The sequence below is a fragment of the Acipenser ruthenus genome, chromosome 2, assembly GCF_902713425.1.
Source record: "Acipenser ruthenus chromosome 2, fAciRut3.2 maternal haplotype, whole genome shotgun sequence".
NCBI lineage: Eukaryota > Metazoa > Chordata > Actinopteri > Acipenseriformes > Acipenseridae > Acipenser > Acipenser ruthenus.
Window position 1 is genome coordinate 39960998 of NC_081190.1, and position 8193 is coordinate 39969190.

At 43.3% G+C, this 8193-nt stretch overlaps 1 pseudogene; it reads left to right on the plus strand.

Moving 5' to 3' along the window:
- The first annotated feature begins 12 nt into the window (after nucleotides 1-12).
- Nucleotides 13-4766, plus strand: LOC117409500 (tubulin alpha-1C chain-like; annotated as a pseudogene).
- Nucleotides 4767-8193: the final 3427 nt, after the last annotated feature.

The following is an 8193-nucleotide window of genomic DNA, read 5'->3' on the forward strand; positions in this document are numbered from 1 at the left end:
GTGTTGTTCCACGGGGTACCCACAATCTTGCTTTTCTGCAGAGGGAGTGCATTTCTGTCCATATTGGCCAAGCTGGAGTCCAGATGGGCAATGGCTGCTGGGAGCTGTACTGCCTGGAACATGGCATCCTGCCTGATGGAACTATTGCTGATCCAAATAGTCCTGCCATAGTGGACTCCTCCTTTGGGACCTTCTTAAGTGAGACTGGATCAGGAAAGCATGTACCCAGAGCTGTGTTTGTAGACCTGGAGCCCACTGTCATAGGTAAGGACACTGGTATGATGCATTTTTTCTGCAGCTGCACAAGCTTGTGGCAGCTTTTCCATAAAACATTAATGTGTGTTTTCCAGTGTGTGTGTGTTTATATATATATATATATATATATATATATATATATATATATATATATATATATATATATATATATATATATTGTGAAACGACTCACCCACTTGGGTTCGTTGCCCCTTTAAAAATACGACCCAGGACACAAGAAGTATTTCTTTCGCAGGGAGGTCTTAACCCCCTCCCTGCTGTCTCTCACAACCCGCTACGTTACACACCTCCCCTCTTGTCTTTACAAGACACAGGCCACGAGACGGCCACCTCCTCCCCTAAAACACAACCACCCACCCTCAAGTCCATAAATGTCCTTTCTTGCCCTCTTCCTCGGGCAGGCTTGAGGGTGGATCGGTCCACATCCCGGCTCAGCCAGGTAAGGACCGCGCACCGGCGACAAGGGGACCCAACGGCTCAACAGGGGCGACCGGAGCGTAGACCGTGGCACTGGAGGATGCAGCAGTGGACAGAGATCTTCCCCTGGGAACCGGCGCAGTGATGTCCGATCACCCAGGGGAAGCGAAGCAGCGAACAGGGGGAGTGACAGCGACGTCTGGGTGCTCGGGGAGAGCGGAGCAGGGAACCAGGGGCAAAGCTGTGGCCAGTGCTGCAGACTCCTGGGCTCTAGGTCCAGCGCAGGAAGGTCCAGGAAGACCGGCCGGGTGTCCTGGAGCAAGGAGTGAGGGACTGGACGCAGCAGCGCCGGACCGTAGGGGTGGTGGTCGGGGCTGTGGTGGAGGTATGCGTTCCCCCTCCTCCCCGGGCTCCAGAAGCAGCGGCTCCTCCCCTCTGGGCTCTGGCAGCGGCGGCTCCTCCCCTCTGGGCTCTGGCAGCGGCGGCTCCTCCCCTCTGGGCTCCGGCAGCGGCAGCTCCTCCCCTCTGGGCTCTGACAGCGGCGGCTCCTCCCCTCTGGGCTCTGGCAGCGGCAGCTCCTCCCCTCTGGGCTCTGGCAGCGGCAGCTCCTCCATTTCTGGCTCGGGAGACTGCGGAGCTGCGCTAGCCTGCTCCCACTTTTGGAGTAACAGCTCCAGTTCGGTTGGCTCCCTTCTCTTCACTGGGGCCAACCCCATCTCTCTCTCCCATCTCCCAAGTTGCTCTCTCTGAGCAACAGCCTTCTTCGTAATCTGCTCAATCATCTGCAGTAAATCCATTTTTCTCTGGGTCGTAGGGGCGCCCACACTCTCTGCCACCATATGTAAAACGACTCACCCACTTGGGTTCGTTGCCCCTTTAAAAATACGACCCAGGACACAAGAAGTAGATTTTTCAGCGCTGACGCGCTATTTTTTTTAATAAACACAAAATAAAATAAATACAAAGCACACAAAATAAACACCTTGCTCTTCTGGAGCACTAACTCGACTTTCCGGAACACCCTGACTAACGCGGGACAGCTACGCTGTTTACCCGTCCTTCCTAAACACACTGGTTTCAAACAGCACTTACTTTCTCTTCCTTTGGCTACTCGGAGACAGCGCACCTCTCTGCCTCCTTCCACTCAGCAGCCCCGAGCAGACTGCTTGCTCTCCTTTTAAACCCCCGCACCTGGGTCTAATTCCCTAATAGCCCAGGTGCGGATGATAATTAATAACACAATTAAACAATTAAACAAACAATAAGACAATAAACTAAACTAATTAACTGAAAAAACAGAACAATCAAACAAAAAGGTGTATTTCTTTCGCAGGGAGGTCTTAACCCCCTCCCTGCTGTCTCTCACAACCCGCTACGTTACAATATATATATATATATATATATATATATATATATATATATATATATATATATATATATATATATATATATATATATATATGTTGTTACTTTATATTAGTAACAACAAATAACTGGACTATGCTAACAGGCTAATTGGAAAATTGTTTACTTTGATACTGATGTGATGCAGCCACCTGAAATTTCTATTGGATGGCTTGTATCTGATATTGCATGGAAATTACATCCCTTTTAATGCTGGATATACTGTTCAATTTAAGTATATTGTATTACAACAAGTATAATATAGGTTAGAGTAGCAATGGGCTTTTATTGTACAGCATATTGTAACAATTGCAGACATTTTGCATGTTCACTTGTATTTACTATTGGTGCTTCCAAGTAGGAGTACAAAGGTATGTCATTTCAGGCTTATTTCAGAAGTGTATAAAAAATATTCTGAAACAAGAGAGTATTTTCAGCTTTACCTGAAACTGTGCTAGACATTTGACTGTGCTATGTAGCTAAAGTCATTACGTTTGTTAGTCTGAAATGTCAAAGGATTCCTAAAAGGAACAGTAACGGGTCACATGTAACAGTTCAACTGAACCAAATGATCGTTTGCCTCCTTTGAGTCTTGTAGGGGTTGAACCAGCTGAAGCTTCATTCCCATCACTAGTTGATTGTAATTTAGAAAGTTTCTGCCTTCCCCACCCCAAGAGAACTCGGACGCATTCATCTGAACTTTCTCTTCCCAGATGAGGTCAGGAATGGTACATACCGCCAGCTATACCACCCAGAACAGTTGATATTTGGGAAGGAGGATGCAGCCAACAACTATGCACGTGGCCACTACACTATTGGGAAGGAGACCATTGATCCCGTAACGGACAGAATTCGGAAAATAGTAAGTGACTTTTTCTCCTAAAAGTCTTGATGTAGATTCCATATTTACAAGATTTATAAACCCCTTCAGCAGCATGTGCTGGTATATATGACTAATTATAACCCATCGTTATTTGTTTAACCCTCCAATTAGGTTTGCCAAATTGTTGTTCTGGACTTTATAGTTTTAAAAACGGCCATATGCTTTGACATGCCCAGTTCTAGAATATTCTAGAAGTCTTAGTTTAAAAAATGTTTACTAACTCCCTCAAACAGTGGAACATTATTTGACGTCCAACCTAGATTACAGTTTAATGGTGTGTGTGAATATATTGCCGAGTTATTTCGTGGAGCTTCATGAAACCTGTTAATTGTGCAATGGGTAGCATGGGCATTTTGCTACTTTAAGGAGATTTCTGAGCCAAGAAAAATCTCTACAAATGACTGGTGTCAATCAACCTGCTTTCCTATCATTGCCTTTGGATATTAGTATCCACACTCAATCACGGTGTGTCGTCAGTTCAGCTGGTCAGAAAAGGATTCCAACTGAATATGGCAAAACCTGTTGTAATTAATCAAAAAATTTGCCACAAACTCATTCCTTAATCCATATTTGAACCTTGAATGTATAGATTATGTAAAACATACAGTATATGTTAGTTGTCCATGTGTGCATGAAAGGCTAAATATCCAATTGCTTTCATATCTCTCTTCAGGCTGACCAATGCATTGGCCTTCAGGGATTCTTGGTTTTTCACATCCCTGTTGATGGAACGCCTCTCTGTGGATTACGGGAAGAAGTCCAAGCTTGAGTTTGCAGTCTACCCTGCTCCGCGTGTTTCCACTGCGGTGGTGGAACCCTACAACTCAATTCTGACAACCCACACCACATTGGAGCATTCGGACTGTGCCTTTATGGTAGACAACGAGGCCATATTTGATATCTGCAACCGCAACCTGGATGTCGAGCGTCCGTCCTACACCAATCTAAACCGCCTAATTGCTCAGATTGTGTCGTCCACTACTGCCTCTCTACGGTTTGATCCATGAATGTTGACCTAACAGAATTCCAGACCAACCTGGTTCCCTATCCCAGAATCCATTTCCCTTTGGTAACCTATGCTCCCATCATATCTGCTGAGAAAGCCTATTGTGAGCAATTGTCTGTGCCAGAGATCACAAATGCCTGCTTTGAGCCCTCCAACCAGATGGTGAAGTGTGATCCGAGGCGTGGGAAATACATGGCCTGCTGTCTGCTGTATCGTGGGGATGTGGTACCAAAGGATGTGAATGCAGCCATTGCTAATATTAAAACCCGGCGCTCAATCCAGTTTGTCGACTGGTGCCCCACTGGCTTTAAGGTGGGCATCAATTACCAGCCGCCCACTGTGGTGCCCGGAGGAGACCTAGCTAAGGTCCAGCAGGCCGTGTGCATGCTGAGTAACACCACGGCTATTGCAGAGGCCTGGAGCCGCTTGGACCACAAGTTTGACCTGATGTATGCAAAGAGGGCCTTTGTTCACTGGTATGTGGGGGAAGGTATGGAGGAAGGGGAGTTTTCAGAGGCCAGGGGAGATATGGCTGCCTTGGAAAAGGATTATGAAGTGGGTGCTGACTCTGCAGATGGGTTGGATGAGGAAGATGAGAACGAATATTAACCTCTGGAAACAATTCCATCTCAATGTAAAAATGTGTTTAATGAGAATGTAAAGTCTGATTTTAAGTCTACACATCACACGTTTTGTATTCCTAATAAATATGCGTTGTACAAGCACTTGTTTTGAGTTTGTGTGTGCAGCTGTAATTGCAATATAGTGTGTGGTTTTTTTTTTTTTTTTTTTTTTTTTAAAAAGCACCACATTCTTGAATTGTTGGACCTACAATGCAAAACCATGGGCCATTATCTTTCACTGCATATCATTTTTAATCTAATTAACCCTAAAGAACAATTAATTCTCTGAAAATCCAGTGCATTTCAAAGTGTCCTCTGAGCAGCTCTTTGTTATAGTGCTGAGATTCATATTTTTTTTATTTGGGGGGGGGGGGGGGGGGGCACTTTAATTAAAGAAACTTGCATGTGGGGGTGGGGGAAGGTGCCTGTATAGCACGCAGTGTATAGTTGCAGTCAAAGGTGTCGGAACAACTGCTGCTACAGGACCTGCAGTAGGGTGGGCGAAGCCCGTCTCTGGCGATTCTGCCTCTATGGAGAGTGCTGCTCATGAACTTAGCAGTTTTTAACATGTAATGTAATTGAATACTAATCAGTGAAAATTATTTAGAATTATAAATACTCCAATAAATAAAAATCGCAGTACTCCTACTTTTGAAGGTTTGTTTTATTTCAGAAATATCATAACTGGTATAAAATGTAATCAAAATATTAATTTAGAGACAAATACACATGGAAGTATAGTAATTTAAGACCTACCATGTGCAATGTATTTTGTGGTTTGTCTTTTTTTTTTTTTTTTGCTTGTAGCATCTTCCAGTGATCTCAACACTCCGCCTGGTCAAAATGTGACTGTGCAAAATGGTGTGTGATTTTCTTTTTCTTTTTTTTATTTTTTAAAAGCACTACCCTTATTCAAGCTAAGTTTTTCTGGCTGTTTTGTTGACTTCATTTTTGTATCCTCAATGAAAAGTGGATAGTCTTGGTTTTCTGACTGTATGGGTCAAAGGTGCGCAACCACGGCCGCATATCCAGAAAATTAGTTTATTATTTGTTTATTTAGCAGACACCTTTATCCAAGGCGACTTACAGAGTCTAGGGTGTGTGAACTATGCATCAGCTGCAGAGTCAGTTTAAGAACATAAAGTTTGCAAATGAGAGGAGGCCAGTCGGCCCATATTGCTCGTTTGGTTGTTAGTAGCTTATTGATCCCAGAATCTCATCAAGCAGCTTCTTGAAGGAACCCAGGACGTCGGCTTCAACAATATTAATGGGGAGAATGCCCCTTTATCTATTATTATTTATTTCTTAGCAGATACCCTTAACCAGGGTGACTTACAATTGTTACAAGATATCACAATTTTTTGCATACAATTACCCATTTATACAGTTGGGTTTTTTACTGGAGCAATCTAGGTAAAGTACCTTGCTCAAGAGTACAGCAGCAGTGTCCCCCACCTGGGATTGAACCAACAACCCTGCTGCCCTATCTACTCTCCACTTGTTTCTTTTTCATGTGGAAAAATTCCTTTTGGAATTTTGAATTAGATCGCCGCATAGTCTTCTTTGTTCAAGACTGAATAAATTCAATTCTTTAAGCCTATCTGCATATGACATGCATTTTAAAACTCTGGTTGCTCTTTGCTTTCTTTCTAGAGCAGCAATATCCTTTTTGCAGTGAGGTGACCAGAACTGAACACAATATTCTAGATGCGGTCTTACTAACCCAATGTTTATAGCAGGCCGCACATTATTAAAGAATAAGATGAGTTTAACCCTTAGTAGCAATATACACAAACATATATCTAGGCAATTTCTCTTAGAATTACTGTTAATTGTATTTCATACTGCACAATACATATCACAAACAAAAACATACAAAACATTGAAAAAAAAAGCATTAATGTCGTACTGTTACCATATACCCACTCATTGCATAATAAAACAAAGGAAATTAAATATCTATTTACTGAAGTGGTTATTATTTTAGCTGACGAGTTGTTTAGTTGTAGCAGGCAGCAACGTAGCAAAAATCACAGGGCAGTGACGTCACTCCCTAGCAACAAGCTTTCTATATTGGGAATGCACTCTTTCAATGCAGCAGGTTGATGCATTTGAGAAAGGAGAGGAAGACTTATGAAATTAGTTGGAGACTTAACTTGATAAGAAGCAATTCCCCTCCGCAATACATATTAAAATGGTGTGCTGCTGTTAATGCGAAAAATTCGAAAACACAAGTCAACAAACTTTTAAAAAATATTGACAATATATTCATAAGGGAACTGGAATTAATACACTGGGCTGCAGTCAGATGATAAATGGGCCGTGGGTTGCGTGTCCCTGGTATAGGCACTTGATCATAGGACATTCAAAAAGGTGAAAAAAACGTATTTCTTTACTCTGAGATTTCAAAACCTTCTGGGCCGAAGTAAGAGTTACGCTATATTGTAATTTAAACCAAGAGCCCATGGTTGGAATTTTAGATATATGGGCGGAAATATGATCCGTGATTGGCAAATTTGCAAGTGTGTCATTTTACAACGTGATTTAGGGTGGGGCAGTGCGAGCTTCATTCAGTGTTGGCTGTATGATTTTTTTTTTTAACCTCAAATATATTTAAAATAAATATTGTAGCACTAGGATAGTAATATTTAAAAGATACATCAGGTTTAATACATCAGGTTTTAAACAAGGCTTTAATAATTGTGTTTTGATATGTAGTAAACAACACTCATGTCTTTAAAAGTGACACATACCAATATATCTGCAGTAAAGACTTGCACTGGCAGAACTGCTGTGCCTGTGCCATCTTTGACCACAGTGAGAGGCATGTTTTTGGGAGGCTTGATTGTACACTTAAATCTTTCAATTTAAAGCTACCATCTAGCTTAGAATAAGTATTTTTATTGGTAAAGTGTTGATTAATTTGGTATATACTGTAAAGACCCTGGGTCTGCTGTAACTGCGTTCGGGAAGGATCAGGCCCACGGTCAACAGTTCAGTGCAGCTGGTGTTCAGGGATGTCAGAGACGGGAGAACCACAGCCAATCAGGGGCTGGGCTTGCTGCGTTGCAGCATTGTTGGCAGAATCGAAGGATGGGATCGAGAGCTGGAAGCCGTGTCTGCTTGGGACTGGTAGCTGGTGCAGCGGGGGCGTGCCCTGGACACTGAGATAAATAATTGGCGGCTGCTGCTGCTGCGAGAGGAGATGGTAAGACAAGAAAGACAGAGAAACAGGATGACGCCTAAAGAGAGGAGAACCAGATACTGTGTTTAGTGACTGTAGCACACAGCCAAAACAGTGTGCTGTGGACTTCCTTTTATTTTGTTTTAAATAAGCTTATGCATGCTCACCCCTGACAGAGCAGGAGGAGCAGCCCGGATCCAATGCGTGGAAGCACTGGCAGCTGGAGACGTGAGACGGCACTTGAGGCTGCAATGCCCTCAAACCCTGCAAGCTACACTGCAAGTACAAAGAGGTGACTGCAGAAGAAAAAAACAATGGGGGTTGACCTGTGGTTCGCAGTGCGACGCCTTGGGCGAGCAAAACCAGAGATAACACCCCCTTCTCTGCCTGGCTACTGGAG